Source organism: Orcinus orca, chromosome 5 (genome assembly GCF_937001465.1).
Source record: "Orcinus orca chromosome 5, mOrcOrc1.1, whole genome shotgun sequence".
NCBI lineage: Eukaryota > Metazoa > Chordata > Mammalia > Artiodactyla > Delphinidae > Orcinus > Orcinus orca.
Window position 1 is genome coordinate 93,245,354 of NC_064563.1, and position 14,973 is coordinate 93,260,326.

Genomic DNA, 14,973 nt, shown 5'->3' on the forward strand with positions numbered 1-14,973 from the left:
TGTCTACCTGGCCATCTGTGGGCTACAGAGTTGCAGGAAAGCACAAGGAAGGAACATCACATTGACTCTCAGAATCAGGAGACTGAATTATCTCATTTCACCTCTTTCTCTCTGTTCCTCTGGCCGTCACTTGAGCACCCCTTTATTTACATTTCAACTTCCAGAACACAGGTACTCCTACCACTAAAGAACTGGGGATTATAGCCTCCATGTGGAGAGCCAGAAATTTAAATCAAAGGGAAAGCATCTGAAGCCACTTGGAGTGACTGTTCTGAGGCTGCAAATGGTTCCTTGCTGAACCTACTTTAAGTCAGCAGCATGGAGGGCAACTTGGAGACTGAGAGGCAAATGCAGGGGGATGGAGAATCCCACATAGCGTGGTCATAGTCCAGCCTGCGGTCCTGGGAGAAGAAAGAACTTTCTGCATTCTCTGTGTCTGCTTCACTGGCATTCACGATGCCACTTTGAGTCCCTGATTGTTTTAGTGAGGTTGTGGAGGCTTGTGGGCTCGTGGCCCACAGAAAGCTGCTCCCTCCAGTAAGGTTGCCATATATATCTTATGAGTTGTGATGCTTGGGATTGTTTTCCCATCAGCTCCTGAAGCAGGTATTCCTGAGTTCCTCCCTGGACACTGTACGTTGTAAAATGTGAGGATCAGTTATTTATTACTGGCACCTTCCTCTCCAGGGGGTGGATCAATTTCCTTTTCTCCAGATGGTTCTCACAGGCCAGCAAAAGAAGGGACTGCTGGCCATCTGCTTCCTGTTGCCTTTTCAAGCTGGCTAGCCACTCAGCAAGGTTGGTAAAGCCCAACGCACCAGCTGTCAGTCTAGGCTGCCCCGCCGACCTTGCACCTTGCAACACTAGGTGTGATAGCACAGGGACCATGCTGAAATCAGTTTGACACTCATGAGGCGGGAAAGCTTCCTCCCAAACCCAGGCCGGCCAGCTTCCCTGAGGACAAACATAAAAAGATTGCCTGCCCTGGGACTTCCTCTGACAGTGGTATTCCACTGACTTGATATGGGACGAAAGGGGATGACTTTGCATAGAAGAAAGGCAGTGTTTGTGGTCAACAGACAGGACAAATTGTAGCATCATTCTGAATCCCATATAAGTAAAATAATTCAATCATAATTTACCCTCCCATTTTTGTTTTCTGCTTTTTCTAATTAGGTGTTTATTTATTTACAATGACAAAATAAACGTCTGCTCATTGCAGAAAATCTGTAAAGTCCTGCTGGAGATTTAAAAAGTCACTTGTAATTCCATGAACCACAGAGATAACTTACTATTTATTTTGTTGTTTAACCATTGTCTTTTTTTCTTCTTAGCATATTTAAACTCACATTCTATATACAGTTTTTCTGTTTTGGTTTTGTGCCTTAATGCTAAATATAAACATTTTTAACAAATAAAAATAATAAATCTTTATGAAAATATTTTTGGTGACTAGTATTATAATGCATGGTAATGTCTTAATTCACTTAACCACTCCCTAATTGCTGAACACCTAAGTGTCCATCATCGGATGAATGGATAAAGAAGATGTGGCACATATATACAATGGAATATTACTCAGCCATAAAAAGAAACGAAATTGAGCTATATGTAATGAGGTGGATGGACCTAGAGTCTGTCATACAGAGTGAAGTAAGTCAGAAAGAGAAAGACAAATACCATATGCTAACACATATATATGGAATCTAAGGGAAAAAAATGTCATGAAGAACCTAGATGTAAGACAGGAATAAAGACACAGACCTACTAGAGAATGGACTTGAGGATATGGGGAGGGGGAAGGGTAAGCTGTGACAAAGCGAGAGAGTGGCATGGACATATATACACTACCAAACGTAAAATAGGTAGCTAGTGGGAAGCAGCCGCATAGCACAGGGAGATCAGCTCCGTGCTTTGTGACCATGTAGAGGGGTGGGATAGGGAGGGTGGGAGGGAGGGAGACACAAGAGGGAAGAGATATAGGAACATATGTATATGTATAACTGATTCACTTTGTTATAAAGCAGAAACTAACACACAACTGTAAAGCAATTATACTCCAATAAAGATGTAAAAAAAAAAAAGATTTTCCCAACTTTTTACTATTTTAAATAATTCTATAATGAACATCTTTGTGCATAAAACTTATTTTTGTGTTTTAGATTATTTCTTAAGGATCATTTCCTTGAGATAGAATGACTGTGCCAATTTTAAGGAAAATTTACTATACTGCCAAATTGCTTAAAAAAATATATATATATATGGTGCTGGTTTCACAGTTTCTTCAACAATAGATATTTTCTTCCTTTTTGAAATTTCATCTGATTCAGTGCATTTTACCATCTCAAAACCATAAGTCTTAACAGGTAGGTATGGATAGAGGCACTAAACCTGTTACACTGCATCAGACCTTCATTATGCCAAGTTCCATGCAGTGGATCTAGGATTATAACCTGCACACTGATTCAGAAGTAGGGATGTATTATGAATCACTGTGCTTGAAAGGGATCCGCTGTGCTCAGAGCCCCAGAGTGATGCTCCTCTTTGCACATTGCTTTCTCATTGGCTCACCTCCATTAGCTGACTCTATGGCAGTCATTGATAGCCCTGGGTCTTTAATGGCTCTTTCCCAAGGCCAGGTGGCCTCACCTACAGGGAACAGCAAGAGTGCTCTGCAGAGTGGTGAGGCTCTTAGCGCCAAGTTGGGCGTGATGGTTGGCTCTCAGAACAGAGGTTCAGCAGGAGAGCTGGAGTCCTGCTAGGAAGCCAGGCTGCTTCAGAGGCACTGGGGTGAGAGGCCAGCACACCTGGCCTTCCCTGGACTTAAGTCCATGGTCTGAAGTTCCCAATGGGTGGTGATGTATAACTGTGTTATACCATCTATCATAGCCCCAGTTGTTTCTTTAGTTCTATATTTGCTGAGCCTTTTAAGTCTCTCACTAATTAGTACAGCTTTTCCACCACTGGCCCTGTTGAAATTTGTGCCTTCTCTCAGATAAACCAAATCTTGCCTATCTTCCCAGGGACCACTAATTCCATCCCTCTAGTAATATATTCTACTAATTCTGGACTACATTTGTCTTTCGCTTTTCTATATTTCCATAGTTTTAAAAAATTATTATTGGATACCAAACATTTTGGTATTTAATCAACTATAATTTTGTATTTTTTCCTAACTTGTCCATATTGTCGCGTCTTGTGGTCTCAACAATATCACAGTTTTTAGAAGAGAGATTCAAGTCTTTGTTTTATATCTCTAGTCTATACATTTCCGTTGGACTCCAGACTCATATGACAAACTCTCTACTTGATATCACTCCATGGACATCACACAATGCATCATACTCACAGTTGGACTTATTCCAACATTGCCTAGACTGACATCTTTATTACCTCCCTACCTCTCACCCAATCACCAAGCCAAACTTTATATAAATAAAAAATAAAATTTGTACATCTCAAATCTGTCCACTTCTGTCTACCCCCACTGCAAATCTAACTGGTCTCCTCACATATATCCTGGAACTCATTCAATCCTTCTTCTATACTAAAACCCTAAAACCAAAGTGATCTTTGCAAAACCTAAATTTGATCATGTCATGCCCCACACTCCTACACAGCCTATTGTAAACTTGTTAATGGATTTCCTTTTTTTTTTTTTTTCCGGCGGCACCACGTGCCACTTGGGATCTTAGTTCCCTGACCAGGGATTGAACCTGTGCCCCCTGCATTGGAAGCACAGGGTCTTAACCACTGGACCACCAGGGAAGTCCAATAGCTTCCCTTTTTTTAATGTGTTATTATGGTAAAAATAGATATAACATAAAATTTGCCATTTTAACCATTTTAAGTGTACAATTCTGTGAAATTGAGTACATTCATACTGTGCAGCCATCACCACTATCTGCTTCTAAAACTTTTTCATCTTCACAAACAGAAACTCTATAACCATTAAGCAATAACTTCTCACTTCCCCTCATCACAGTGTCTACTAACATATAATCTACCTTCTTTCCCTATAAATTTATCTATTCTAGATGTTTCATACAAATGGAATCATACAATTTTTGTCCTTTCGTATCCGGCTTTTTTCATAATATTTCCAAGATTTATCCATGTTGTATATATCAGAATTTCATTCCTTTTCACGACTGAATAATATTCCATTTTAAGAATATACCACAAATTATTGATTCATTCATCTCTTGAAGGATGCTTTGTTCGTTTCCACATTTTGACTTGTGAATAATGCTGCAGTGAACATTCACATATAACTGAGTCCCTGTTTTCAATTCTTTTGCCTCCTCTTTTATTTAATATTAAAAAAATAAATATCTTAACTTGGCCTATAAGGCTCTATGTGATCTGGTCCCTCTGCTCTCATCTCCAGCACCTTCTGCTCTCCTAGCTCTAACTTTTCTTTGGAGTCCTCACACCTGTGTGGCTCCTTATTGTATCAGTTGAAGAACAATTGAATTACTTGTACTTTTCGGCTATTGTAACACTGTTGTGAACATTTAGGCACACGTTTTTGTGAGGACATGTATTTTCATTTTGTGGGGGTTTATGCCTAGAAATGAAATGTCTGGGTCATAGGGTAACTCAACGTTTAACTTCTTTAGGAATCCATGTTCTTTTTTTTTAAATTGAACTATACTTGATGTACAATTATTATATAAGTTGCAGGTGTACAATATAGTGAGTCACAATTTTTAAAAGTTATACTCCATTTACAGTTATTATAAAATACTGTCTGTATTCCCCATGTCATATAATATATTCTTATAGCCTGTTTTATACATAAGATCTTGTACCTCTTAATTCCCTATCCCTATATTACCCCTCCCTTCTTCCCTCTCCCCACTGGTAACCACTAGTTTGTTCTCTATATCTGTGAGTTTGCTTCTTTTTTGTTGCATTTGCTAGTTTGTTTTATTTTTTTAGATTCCACATGTAAGTGATATCATACAGTATTTGTCTTTCTCTGTCTGACTTATTTCACTTAGCATAATGCCCTCCAAGTCCATCCAAGTTGCTGCAAATGGCAAAATTTCATTCTTTTTTTATGGCTGAGTAGTATTCCATTGTATGTATGTGTGTGTGTGATATATATCGCATCTTCTTTATCCACTCATCTGTTGATGGACACTTAGGTTGCTTCCATGTCTTGGCAATTGTAAATAAAGCTGCTATGGGGGCTTCCCTGGTGACGCAGTGGTTGAGAGTCTGCCTGCCGATGCAGGGGACACGGGTTTGTGCCCCGGTCTGGGAAGATCCCACATGCTGCAGAGCGGCTGGGCCTGTGAGCCATGGCCACTGAGCCTGCACGTCTGGAGCCTGTGCTCTGCAATGGGAGAGGCCACAACAGTGAGAGGCACGCATACCGCAAAAAAAAAAAAAAAAAAGCTGCTATGAACATTGAGGTTCATGTACCTTTTTGAATTAATGTTTTTATTTCTTTCAAGTATATACCCAGAGTGGAATTGCTGAGTAGTGTGGCAGTTCTATTTTTAGCTTTTTGAGAAACCTCCATTCTGATTTCCACAGTGGCTGTACCAATTTACATTCCCACCAATAGTATACAAGGGTTCCCTTTTCTCCACATCATCGCCAACATTTGTTATTTGTGTTCTTTTAGATGATAGCCATTCTGACAGGTGTGAGGTGATATCTCATGGTAGTTTTGATTTGCATTTCTCTGATGATTAGCGATGTTGAGCATCATTTCATATGCCTGTTGGCCATCTGCATTTCCTCTTTGGAAAAAATGTCTATTCAGTTCTTTTTTTTTTTTAATAAATTTATTTATTTATTTTTATTTATTTATTTTTTGGCTGTGTTGGGTCTTTGTTGCTGCACACGGGCTTTCTCTAGTTGCAGTGAGTTGGGGCTACTCTTCGTTGCGGTGCACAGGCTTCTCATTGTGGTGGCTTCTCATTGTACAGCACGGGCTCTAGGCGTGCGGGCTTCAGTAGTTGTGGCACACGGGCTCAGTAGTTGTGGCTCGCAGGCTCTAGAGCACAGGCTTAGTAGTTGCGGTGCACGGGCTTAGTTGCTCCACGGCATGTGGGATCCTCCCAGACCAGGGCTTGAACCTGTGTCACCTGCATTGGCAGTTGGATTCTTAACCACTGCGCCACCAGGGAAGCCCTGTTCAGTTCTTTTGCCAATTTTGTAATCAGGTTGTTTTTTTTTGTTTTGTTTTGCGGTACGCGGGCCTCTCACTGTTGTGGCCACTCCCGTTGCGTAGCACAGGCTCCGGACGCGCAGGCTCAGCGGCCGTGGCTCACGGGCCTACCCGCTCCGCAGCATGTGGGATCTTCCCGGACCAGGGCACGAACCTGTGTCCCCTGCATCGGCAGGTGGACTCTCAACCACTGCGCCACCAGGGAAGCCCAGGTTGTTTGTTTTTTGATGTTGAGCTGTTTATATATGTTGGATATTAACCCCTTATTGGTCCTATCATTTGCAAATATTTTCTCCCATTTAGTAGGTTGTCTTTTCATTTTGTTGATGGTTTCCTTTGCTGTGCAAATGCTTTTAAGTTTAATTAGGTCCTATTCATGTATTTTTTGCTTTAATTTCCTTTGCTTTAGGAGACAGATCCAAAAAAATATTGCTTCAATTTATGCCAAAGAGTATCCTGCCTATGTTTTCCTCTAGGAGTTTTATAGTTTCTGGTCTTACATTTAGATCTTTAATCCATTTTGAGTTTATTTTTGTGAATGTTAGATATTAAAGAATGTTGTAATTTCATTCTTTTACATGTAGCTGTCTAGTTTCCCCAGCACTATTTATTGAGGAAACTGTCTTTTCTCTATTGTATATTCCTGCCTCCTTTGTTGTAGATAATTTACCATAAGTATGTGGGTTTATTTCTGGGATCTCTATTCTGTTCCATTGATGTATATGTCAGTATTCATTCTTCCAATCCAAGAGCATGGGATATCTTTCCATTTCTTTGAATCATCTTTAATTTCCTAATTCTCAGCATATAGGTCTGTTACCTCTCTGGTCAGGTTTATTTGTAAGTAGGTTGTTTTTTTTTTTTTTTTTGATGTGATTTTTAAAAGGGATTACTTTTTTTTTTTTTTTACTTTCCATCTCTAATATTTCATTGTTAGTGTAAAGAAATGCAACAAATTTCTGTTTGTTAATCTTGTATCCTGCTACCTTGCTGAATTTGTTTATCAGTTCTAGTAGTTTTTATGTGAAGTCTTGTTAGGGTTTTCTATATATAGTATCATGTCCTTGGCATATAATGACAATTTTACTTATTCCCTTCCAATTTGGATACCTTTTATTTCTTTTTCTTGTCTGATGCTGTACCTAGGACTTTCAATACTATGTTGAATAGAAGTGGTGAGAATGAACATCTTTGTCTTGTTTCAGATTTTAGTGGGAAGGCTTTCAGCTTTTTTACCATTGAGTATTTTGTTGGCTGTAGGTTTGTCATAAATAGCTTTCATTATGCTGAGATATGTTCCCTCTATACCTCCTTGGTGAGAGTTTTTATCATGAATGGTTGTTGAATTTTATCAAAACCTTTTTCTGTACTTATTGAGATGATCATGTGGTTTTTGTCTTTTCTTTTGTTGATGTGGTGTATCATATTGATTGATTTGTGTATGTTGAACCATCCTTGTGACCCATGGATGAATCCAACCTGATCATGGTGTATGATCCTTTTTATGTGTTGCTGGATTCAGTTTGCTAATATTTAGTTGAGAATGTTGAGGATTTATGTTCATCAGTGTTATTGGCCTGTAATTTTCTTTATTTGTGTGAGATCTTTGTCTGGTTTTGGTATCAGGGTGATGCTGGTCTCATAGAATGAGTTTGGAAGTGTTCCTTCCTCTGTAATTTTTTGGAATAGTTTCAGAAGGATAGGTGTTAACTCTTCTCTAAATGTTTGGTAGAAATCATCTGTGAAGCCTTCTGGTTCTGGACTTTTGTTTGTTGGGAGTTTTAAAATTACTGATTCAATTTCATTACTAGTAATTGGTCTGTTCATATTTTCTATTTCTTCCTGGTTCCTTGGGAGATTGTACCTTTCTATGAATTTTTCCATTTCTTCTAGGTTGTCCATTTTATTGGTATATAGTTGTTCATAGTAGTCTCTTATGATCCTCTGTATTTCTGTGGTGTTGGTTGTAACTTCTTTTTCATTTCTGATTTCAATGATTTGGGCCCTCTTCCTTTTGTTCTTGATCAGTCTGGCTAAAGGTTTATCAATTTTGTTTCTTTTCAAATAACCAGCTCTTAGTTTCACTGATTGTTTCTTTTTGTCTTTATTTCAATTATTTCTGCTCTGATCTTTATGATTTCTTTCCTTCTAAACTTTGGGGCTTGTTTGTTCTTTTATCTTTAGTTCCTTTAGGTGTAAGGTATGTTGCTTATTTGAGATTTTTCTTGTTTCCTGAGGTAAGCTTATATTGCTATAAACTTCCGTCTTAGAACTGCTTTCGCTGCATCCCATAGGTTTTGTATCATTGTATTTTCGTTTTCATTTGTCTCTAGCTATTTTTTATGTCCTCTGATTTCTTCAGTGATCCACTGGTTGTTTAGGAGCATATTGTTTAGCCTCCATGTGTTTATGGGTTTTTTTTGTTTTGTTTTTATTTTTTGTAGTTGATTTCTAGTCTCATAGAATTGTGGTAGGAAAAGATGCTTGATATTTCAATTTTCTTAAATTTACTGAGGGTTGTTTTGTGACCCAGTATGTGATTTATCCTGGAGAATATTTCCTGTACACTTGAAAAGAATGTGTATTCTGCTGCTTTTGGATGGAATACTCAAGTAAGTTCATCTGGCCTAATGTCATTGAGTAATTAAGGCCAGTGTTTCCTTATTGATTTTCTGTCTAGATGATCTGTCCATTGATGTAAGAGGGGTGCAAAATCCCCTATTATTATGTTATTGTCGATTTTTCCTTTTATGCTCATTAATATTTGCCTTATGTATTGAGGTGCTCCTATGGTGGGTACATAAATATTTACAATTGTTATATCTTCTTCTTGGATGGATCCCTTGATCATTATGTAGTATCTTCCTTTGTCTCTTGTAACAGTCTTTATTTTAAAGTCTATTTTGTTTGATATGAATATTGCTACTCTGGTGGCTTTCTTTTGAGTTCCATTTGCATGGAATACCTTTTTTCATCCCCTCACTTTTAATCTATATGTGTCTCTAGATCTGAAGTGAGTCTCTGGTAGGCAGCATATATATGGGTCTTGTTTTGGTATCCATTCAACCACTCTATGTCTTTTGGTTGGACCATTTAGTCCATTTACATGTAAGATAATTATCAATGTGTATATTCTTATTGACATTTTCTTAATTGTTTTGGATTTGTTTGTATAGATTTTTTTCCCCTTTCTTCTTTTTTTATTCTCTTCTCTTGTGATTTGATGACTATCTTTAGTGTTATGTTTGGATTCCTTTTTCTTTTTTGTGTGTATATCTATTAATAGATTTTTGGTTTGCAGTTTCCAGGTGTTTTAATTTCAAATGCATTTTAGATACCCTGCATTTGTACTCTCCTTCCCTCAAGAGTGCTGTTTTTGATACCATATTTTACATCTAATTGTTCTGTGTATCCCTTAGCTGCTTATCGTGACTATAGATGATTTTACTACTTTTGTCTTTTAACCTCCATACTAGCTTTGTGTGGGGATGATTTCCTGCCTTTACTGTACGTTTGCCTTTATTGGTGAGCTTTTTCATTTTGTAATTTTCTTGTTTCTAGTTGTGGCCTTTTCTTTTTTGCCTATAGAAGCTCCTGTGACATTTGTTGTGAAGCTGGTTTGGTGGTGCTAAACTCTTTCAGCTTTTGCTTGTCTGAAAAGTGTTTGATCTCTCCATGTAATCTGAACAAGAGCTTTGCTGGGTAGAGTATTCTTGGTTGTTGGTTTTTCCTTTTCATATTTTTAAACATATTGTGCTACTCCCATCTGGCCTGCGGAGTTTCTGCTGAAAAATCAGCTGATAGCCTTATGGGAATTCCCTTGTATGTTATTTGTTGCTTTTCGCTTGCTGCTTTTAATATTCTCTCTTTATCTTTAATTTTTGTCATTTTAATTACTATGTGTCTTGGTGTGTTCTTCTTTGGGTTAGTCCTGTATGGAACTCTCTGTGCTTTCTGAACTTGGGTGACTGTTTCCTTTCCCAGATAAGTGAAATTTTCGGCTATTATGTTTTCAAATATGTTCTCAGCCCCTTTCTCTCTCTCTTTTCCTTCTGGAACCTCTATAATGAGACTATTAGTGTGCTTGTTGTTGTCCCAGAGCTCTCTTAAACTGTCCTCATTTCTTTTCATTCTTTTTTCTTTTTCTGTTCAGCAGCAGTGATTTCCACTACTCTGTCTTCCAGCTCACTGATCCATTCCTCTGTAACATTTAGTCTACTATTGATTCCTTTTAGTGTATTTTTCACTTCAGTTATTGTATCTTCATCTCTGTTTGGTTGTTCTTTATATTTTCTAACTCTTTGATAAAAACTTTCTAACTTCTCACTCTGTATATCCATTCTTCTCCCAAGTTCTTTGATCATCTTCATGATCATTACTCTGAACTCTTTCTTGGGTAGATTGCCTCTCTCCACTTCACTTAGCTTTTCTGGTGTTTTATCTTGTTCCTTCATCTGGAATATGTTCCTCTGCTGTCTCATTTGCTATTTGTATTTTTATGTATGTTGTAGATTAGTTACATCTCTTGACCTTTGAGAAATGACTTTCTGTAGATGTCCCTTGCATCCCAGCATCGCACTCCCCTCTCATCACCCAAGCTATATGCTCTGTGAGTTCCTCATAAGAGGGCTGTGTGGGTCCTTCTGTTGTGGCGAGTTGTCTGTGTGGGTGGTCTGTAGGCTTTGTTGTCCTCTAGCCCTTTTAGTTGCCAGGCCCTGCCTTGTGCACATGCTGTTGGTTGCTGGTTGGTGGGGCCAGGTCACAAGGTGGCTGACTGCAGACTCCCAGGCAGCTCCAGAGCTAGTGCTGGCTCACTGGTGGGTGGAATCAGGGTCCAGATGACTCCAGGGCTCTTTTCCACCCACCAGTGGTTGAAACCAGGTTCTGGAGTTAGTGCTGGTTGACTTGCAGGCAGAGCCAGGTCCTGGAACCTGGCTGCAGGGCCCATGGATCCCAGGACTGGTGTCAGATCACTGGTAGGGTGGGAGGCTTGTTCCTGACACAGTTGGGTATGGGATCTGGGGTTTCCAGAAACTTGTGTTGGCTTCCTAGTAGGCAAACTAGGAACCCAGCTGGTCCCAGTGTAGGGTCTGGCCTGCTGGGGCAGGCTGGGTCTGCAGGTGGTGGGATTGTGGTTTTCTTGCATCTGATGTCTGCCCCCTAGTGGTGAGGCTGGTCTGGAGGCTAGTGCAGGCTTCCTGGAGAGCAGTGCTGGTGCCTGTCCCCTGGTGGGTGGAGCTGGGTGTTGGTCCTCTGGTGGGCAGGGCCAAGTCTAGAGGCATGTCTAGAGGTGGCTGTGGGCCCAGGAAGTCTTAGGTGGCCTGTCTGATTATGGGTAGGGCTGTGTCCCTGCCCAGTTAGTTGTTTGGCTTGAGGCATCCCAGCACTGGCACCTACAGGCTATTGGGTGGGGCCAGGTCTTATCACTAATGAGCTAGAGGGAGGATACCCTGATGGCACCCACCCAAATCAGTATTCCCATGGTATAACGTTCCTAAATATGGCTGCCGCCCATGTCTGTGTCCCCAAGATGACCCACAGCCACACTTGCCTCTCCAGGAAACTTTCCAAGACCAGCATGGAGATCTGTCCCAGGCTCCTATCAAATTACTGCTTTTGCCCTGGGTCCCAGTGTGCATGAGATTTTATGTGCATCTTTTAAGAGTAAAGTTTGTATTTACCCCAGTCCTTTGGGACTTCCAAATTTAAGACTTGCTGTCCTTCAAAGCCAAATGCTCCAGTGGCTCGTCTTCCCAGTGCATGACCCCTGGGCTGGGAAGCCTGATGTGGGCTCAGAACTCTCCCTCCTGTGGGAGAACCTTTACAATACAGTTTTTCTCCAGTTTGTGGGTTGCCCCCCTGGGGATGTGAGACTTGATTATATCGAGGGTTTGCCCCTCCTACCCATCTTGTTGTGGTTCCTTCTTTATGTCTTTAGTTTGGGAAGATCTTTTCTGGTAGATTCTGGTCATGTTCATTAATAGTTGTTCTGCAGATAGTTGTGATTTTGGTGTGCTCACGAGAGGAAATGACCTAGGGCTCTTCCTACTCTGGCATCTTGGCCAGTCTCCTGCATATTCTTTCTTAATCATTGCCCCTCTGGCACCTGGCACAGAGTATTTCATGCAGCAGGTCTGATGTCACAACTGTATCTAAAGAAATATTTTTGGGTTATTATTGCCTCTTACAATTCAGAAACTGTGTTTTTCTTCTTTTGATGTTCTATTTCATAATTATGTAACCTTGGACAGGTTACTTAATCTCTCTGTCTCTCAGATAATGATATTTACTTCATAAGGCTATGGTAAAAATTAAATGAATTAACATGGATAAAAGGTTTATGGAGGGACCTGGCACATAGCAAATGTTCAATAAATATAAACTTTTATTAATATTGTTTTTTCCTTGCTCTAGAAGGATTCCTCTGCAGGTGCCTAGCTCTTCAGACGTGCACATCACTTTTGACTCACATGCTTCTGGAAATGATTCACACAATCGTGATTGTTTTTCTATAGTTTATCTTGTTGGTGGCCAGTCTCCCTTCTGACCCCCCTCCTTTTTAGCATAAAATTCTTCTTTCTTCTGATTTTAATTTTTGAAATAGATTTTTCCTGGTGTTATAGCCCTCGTTTATTAAGACATGACCTTCTAGAGGAAATTTCTCCTTTCTTAATGCTAGTTTATCTTTTTTACACTTGAATACCCAGCAACTCAGGAGATGGTTTCCAGAGACAACTCTGAGTGCTGAATTGTATATTTGGAGGCAGGATAGATAGCACAATCAAAAAACTGCTGTCTCACAATTAAATAAGCATCCAAAAGTCAGAATATGTTCCTCCTTCATCCAGCCTCTGTTACCTTTCTCTTGGCCATCTAGGACATGTGGGATAAAGACTGAATAGGCTTGGATGAAAAGCCATTATTATGCCAATTATGGTATTCGCTAAACATTTTCAGATATGAGTTCTCTCTCTCTCTTTTTCATTTATTTACCACAGTATGCAATCATTTATATTCATTTCCTTATACTACTTAAACTTTCTTTTTTCTTCCATCAGTCCCATCACAGTTCCTCACAAGCATCCCCATATTCAGTTCTCCTGGTATAGAGATAGCGTCTGTGTCTTTGCTTAGTCTATCTCCCCCCCACGCCCCCACGCTGGTTCATATTTCTCTTCGTTTTTTTCTTTTATTCAACAAATAAATATTGTGTGCTTATTATGTGCCATGCACTATTTTAGGACAAAGTCCCTACCATCATGGAGTTTACTTACTAGGTGTGAAGAGTTAGACAATAAGTACATAAATAAAAGTATAGGTGTTATGCCAAATGGAAAGAAGTACTATGGAAAAAAAATAAAGCAGGCTAGGAGTATTGGGAGTTCTGGTAAATGTTATTTAACGTAAAGTGTCTGTGAAGGACTCATGCATAAGGTGACATTTGAGCAGAGTCCTGGAGGAAGTGAGGGAGGCAGCCATATGGCTACCTGATGGAATTGAGATTCAGGCAGGCTGAGTTAGGAGGATAGCTAGCATGTTTGAAGAATAGCAAGGAGATTAATGTGGCTGGGACATATTAGCAGCAGGAGGGTGATGAGAGAGGAGGTCAGAGAACCGGAGGAGCAGATCACACAGGATCTGGAAGAAACTGTAAAGTTTAGATTTTACTCTGAGGGGAAGGAAAGCCAAAGGCAGATTTTGAAGAGTATTGAGATAATTGGACTTAATTTTTTCCCCAAGATTCTTTGCTTCATTGCCTAAAGAGCATCTACAAATATGTAAGAAAACAGTGACCAACAAACTAGCAGAAAAATGGGTAAAGGACGAAGACAGGTACATGACAAAAGAGTTAACACAAATGACTTTAAAAAATAATATTTTTACTTCACCTATTATATCCAAAATATTATTATTTCAACAGGTAATCAATATAAAAATTTAATGAGATATTTAACTTTTTTTGGTATTGTTTGAAATTCAGAATGCATTTTACACGTATAGCATTTCTTTTTGTTTCTTTGTTTTGTTTTTATTTTTATTGGGCTATAGGGGATGGGTTGGGAAGTATCTCTGCAAGTTATGCCTCACTAGGGAAATGTCCATTCTAATTTTCCTGGGATAGCTTTCAGAGCTTTTTCTTTTTCTTAGAGCCACTGCTCTTGCTGGCAACAACCTCTTCAGGTTCACTGCTGAGTGGCTCCTCCTTGAAAGAGAATTTCCTCTTTTTCTTAGAGACACGCTTGTTTCCTGACTCTTCAGGGTCACTAACTGGTCCTTCTTTGGGGAAAGATTTCTTCCTCTTGGGAAGAGTTCCACTGCCAGCTGTCTCTTCAAGATCACTAGTAACCAGCTCCTCCTTGGAAAGAGATTTCTTTTTCTTGGATTTGGAGAAGGAGAGAGATGGGTCTTCCATTCCAGTCTCCTGAGGAGCCTCCTGGGTACATCATGTTTCAGTTTGTATTAGCCACATTGTAGGTGCTCAGTAGTCACATGTGTGTAGTAGCTACCATATTTATTAATCCACACCAGTCTAGACTCTAAGTCTCATGAAGGCAGGAACCTTGTCTATTTTGTTCACTTCTTTGCACAGAGCCTGGCACATATTATGTATTCAAGATATATTTGTTGAGCAGACTAATAAAGTGCCAATATGAAATTAAAGGTAATTTATAAAATGTATATTCTTTTCATATATAGTGTATTTCTAAAAGATTCCTATGACTTTTTAGATTTTTCTAAAAAAGATCATGCTATACTAAAACTCTTCAAAAGAAAAATTTGGGGGG

The 14,973-nt window shown here is 39.4% G+C and overlaps 1 protein-coding gene across 1 annotated transcript in view; it reads left to right on the plus strand.

The window, feature by feature from the left end:
* MORC1 (MORC family CW-type zinc finger 1) overlaps window positions 1-14,973 on the plus strand; it is a 352,246-nt gene that overhangs the window by 85,932 nt on the left and 251,341 nt on the right. The window lies entirely within an intron of this gene.